General features: G+C 37.5%; 1 long non-coding RNA gene across 1 annotated transcript; it reads right to left on the reverse strand.

The window, feature by feature from the left end:
• Positions 1-912: 912 nt before the first annotated feature.
• On the reverse strand, positions 913-2986 carry LOC121688464. Its single transcript, XR_006024584.1, has 3 exons — positions 2917-2986; positions 2000-2174; positions 913-1919 (listed from the first exon to the last, which is right to left on the reverse strand). It is a non-coding gene; the product is annotated as an uncharacterized LOC121688464 (long non-coding RNA).
• Positions 2987-4493: the final 1507 nt, after the last annotated feature.

Genomic DNA, 4493 nt, shown 5'->3' on the forward strand with positions numbered 1-4493 from the left:
CTGCATCTCCGAATTCCGTTTCACGACTGTTAGCAGTGAATCGTTCATTTCCAAGCAAGCTGATTCCAGGTCTGCTATCCGCGTTTGAGCCTCAGTAATATTTGCGTTTTGACTCTGCAACTCTTGCAGAACTTTGCCTTTGAATTCAACGAGGTCATCCTTCATAGTTCTCATGACATCATTTTTAAATTCACTCAGGTCCTGTCTCATATTTTGTTTAAAGTCCTTAAGCTCTTTGGATAGTAGCGCCAGACTTTCGAGCAGTGTGTTCTGGTTAACAGTAACGTTAGCTTCAGTAGCTTTACCTGAGGCTGCTTCTCCATTGCCATCTTCGCAACATTCACATCAGAGTCTACTTGAATTTTACTCATTTTTTTATCGTTCTTTAGACTTTTTTGGATTCTCCCTCCTTTCATACTAGAGTTTAGATGATTTAAATGCTTTTTCTAGCGTTAAGAGGTATTTTTAAAAACCGACTGTGAAGAGCACACCACTACACGTCCATCTCGCTCTCTTACGCCACCGGAAGTCCTCTAAACCAGATCTTTAGACACCAAAGATCTTTAGAACTACACTCTTAGAAAATTCCCTGTAAAATTACAGTACAGTACAGGCAGCACGGTTGCCAGAACTTTACCGTAGAATTAAGGTGCGATACAGTACTGTAATACAGTTTACAGTAATCATGTGATTGCTGTTTTACTACAAGGTTGTACTGTACTGTACTATACAGTGCAGTACTGTTTTTTGTTACTGTTTTTTTTATTTATTTTTTTATTTAATTTAGTATTCCTCAATTGCATTTATTTATTAATCAATGTATTTATCTATCAACCAACACTTACATATTATGATAACAATATTCAGTTTAAGTATTTAAACAAGTGAAATGTTAAGTCACACAAAACAATATTACATTAAACACTTTTATTTATCATTCTTGAAGATATTTCATTCATTTTACACAAGCTGAAACACTGAAACACATTAAAAACACTGAAACACATTACAATATCATTAACTTTTGCTACACAGAGAGAGACCGACCGATACTCTCTGCAAAGGCAACGATTTCAACATTAAGGTGTTGCTTCAATTATTTTAGTTTAAAGCAGAGCTAGTATTTAATCAAGTATTTAAACAACTAATTACATTAGTTTGAGACACAGGTCCTCCTCTACCTATAGCCACACACACACACACACACACATATTGCATTAAAACCATTAATGACAAGAGTCACTCTTCTTACTCATGCAAAGGCAACATTTTGAACAGTTGTTGCTTCAATAATTTTACATTTTAAAAAGTACAGAGCAGACTGTCAAGTTTCAAACAGAACTAGTATTACTTCAAGTATTTAAACAAACAAAAGTTTGAAACAGGTTCTCCTCCACGTATACACACACACACACACACACACACACACACACACACACTTCCTTCTCATCTTTTTTCATTTTGTTTTTCATCTGGCACTGTGACGTCACACACAATCTAGTGTAATGTTTAAAGCAGAACTATTTTAACTCAAAAGTCTGAAACAAGTAAATCAGTCCCCACCCCCACCCACTCACTGATACAAACATCACTCAAAGACACCTCTCTCCCCTGCTTTTTCCCCCCCTTTCTTCTCTGAGCTGCTCACACAAGTGGTATCACATACATACATGCACACACAAACATTTAACCCCCCCCCTCCCCCTCTCTCTCTCTCTCACACACACACATAAAACCTGTTAGATGTAACTGCTTAGTTAGAGGTCTGCCATTCAAAGTCCAGCAAGGAGCGAATGAAGTTATTAACGTGGGAGTTGATGGGTGGTGCTTTTTTCTGGACAATTCGTCCGGTCTTCTTGCTCACTCCCTGTCGGGCTGTGCATTTCTTTCCATCTTCCGGATTAATTCTCACCAGAAATCTATAATGTGAGATTACATTTTAACTTCCAGTCTATAATTTTATAATTGATAAAAATAAAACATATAGAAAATAACTTACCTCTGAACAAGCTCCAAAGTGCATGCAGCTGACTCTTGGTATTCCATGTTTAAGACGTAATACGATGCAAAAAGAGTGGCGAAAGCAGCAGGAAAACTGTCTGATCCAGTGAATGTAATAGCAACTCTTCCTTCAATGGACACCATCCATCTTTTTGCTGTCATGAGCGAGGGTCCTAAAACAAAACAATGTACTTTATTTTGAACACGAACTTCAAAAATACTGAAAACTGAAACAATGCAATAACAGACCGAGTTCAGATGTACACCCTATAGAGAATATATGAAAATCCTTGATGACAAAGCAGTGGTTTAAGGTATTATCTGGAGTCAACCAACCCATAACCCTGTTGTTTCACATTACTAAGTGCTGTCAGAAGGTATGAAAACTACAAGACTTGGTACAACATAGACCAAATGGTGAAACATCAGCCAGCACTAACTGATAAGGTCAAAGAAGTTTCATTTTCATCTGTTAGCATTAGCAAATTTGGTCACTGTTGTCCCAAATGCTATGGTTCTTTTACCTACCAGCAGCACTCACCAGACTCAAAGAACAGAGGTACAGAGATAGTTTCAGAACCCAACTATAGCTGCCAAACTGTGGAAGAGACTGCAAAAAGATAGTACCAAGATTCTGCTAACCAGGGATCCTTAAAAAAAAGCAGTGGAATACCCATACCCATATTCTATCAAATTCAGATTAATGAAGATTAATAATATTTATGCAATGTAACACAAGTGGGAGTGAGGTTGTTCGTGGATATCCTCTCGGGTGTAGTTCAGACAAAGGTAACCACACACATAAGGAGATCCAAGAACAATCTCACAACCACAAGTGTTATATGGCTTTTATAAAACCATTCCATTGCTAAATAATAAAGTTTACATACAAATGAAGAGGAAAAACATACTTACCAACCATAATGAGTCTGGGTGTGTCAGGCAATCTCTCGTGCCCCTCTACGTCTGCCACTGTTTCAGTGACCTGTATAAAACAAAACAAAACAAAAAAACATGTGCATTACAGTTTGTTAATTTGTCATGCTATTACTTACAAAAAATGAAATGTTAGATGCCTGCATAAAGAAGGCTAGATGATCTTAGTTTAAACAAATAGGCCTACCTTGCTGTTAATTAAAACTAGGGTTAGCTGTGCTTAGACAAGAGCCAACGGGCTATATGACAGACTTCACAATATACAGACATATGTCGCCAGGATAGTAAAATGGAAAAATAAATTATAGAAGACAACTATTAAAAAGGGGCAAATACATTTACTATTAGTTTTGAAGTGCTAAAATATCTGACTAGAATCGTGTCTCTAAGTGGGGACGAGAGTCGTCGACATCGTTTTCAATTTACTTAGGCTAGTCCTTGAAGTTAGCTGGTAATAACAACAGACAATACTTTTCAACGACAAGTCGATATTTTTAACTTTAAACTTACACAAGTTAAAAGAAAGGCATAAAGAGGATTAGATGATTAATTTAAACAAATAGGCTATGCCTACCTTGTTGTTAAAGCTAGCTATGCTTAAGCCAGAGACAATACTTTGCTATCGACACCAGCTTTGATACCAGCAAACAAGCTATGCTCGTCTTTTTACTAAACAAAAATCTACACAATGCCGGGGTAAAACTACTTAATGAATGCGAAAACCAAACTCACCAAATTTCAATGACTTGCGCTCATTCCGCTATGGGTCATGTCTTCAGAAGAGGAGTAAAGTCGTCGGGTTGGCAGAACTTCGTTCTCGATATTACAGCAAGGTGGCAGCAAAGTTACAGTATGCGGGGAAATGTACTGTAATATATTCCCGCGTCAATAATATTACCCAGAATGCAACATTAACTACAACACTGTGCTGTAAAGACATGATATTGTATCATACTGTAGAATTTAGCTGTACTGTACTGCAAAACCTACAGCCACATTTAACAGTGTAGCCTAGAAATTCTAGCTAGTCTAGCAACTCTCCGTTGGCTTGTGCGCTCCAGAAATCGAAACTTAATCAGGACATTGAAATCGTGTATAGAGTCGTTTGGTGGGCTTAACATAATGATTGATGGCAGAGTTGCAATGGTTTGGCTTAAATTCCCTGCTACTTGAAAACAAATATCCTATTGCGTCCTATTGCGTGCAGAGGGAATTTGAAAGACAACTGATTATCCCGCCCCTCGGACTGAGCACTGCGAACGGTAAGTGCCCAGACCCTACATTTTAATGTGGGTCTGGCTCGCCAGGCTACTTTAGAACAGATCTTTAGACACAAACGAGGAACCACTGAATTTGAAATTTACATTGTATTCTGGCCCCTATAGAAGCACAAACAGCCTGGTCAATTAACAGTGAATTACACCAGTACAATGATTTGTGTGGTGTAGTCCTGTGTCATAAGGTCTGACCCTTATATATATATATATATATATATATATATATATATATAAAGTGAATGCGCTTTGCAATTGCAAAGATTTGTATACAGTCACTGG

The sequence above is a fragment of the Alosa sapidissima genome, chromosome 17 (genome assembly GCF_018492685.1).
Source record: "Alosa sapidissima isolate fAloSap1 chromosome 17, fAloSap1.pri, whole genome shotgun sequence".
In the NCBI taxonomy this organism is placed as follows: domain Eukaryota; kingdom Metazoa; phylum Chordata; class Actinopteri; order Clupeiformes; family Clupeidae; genus Alosa; species Alosa sapidissima.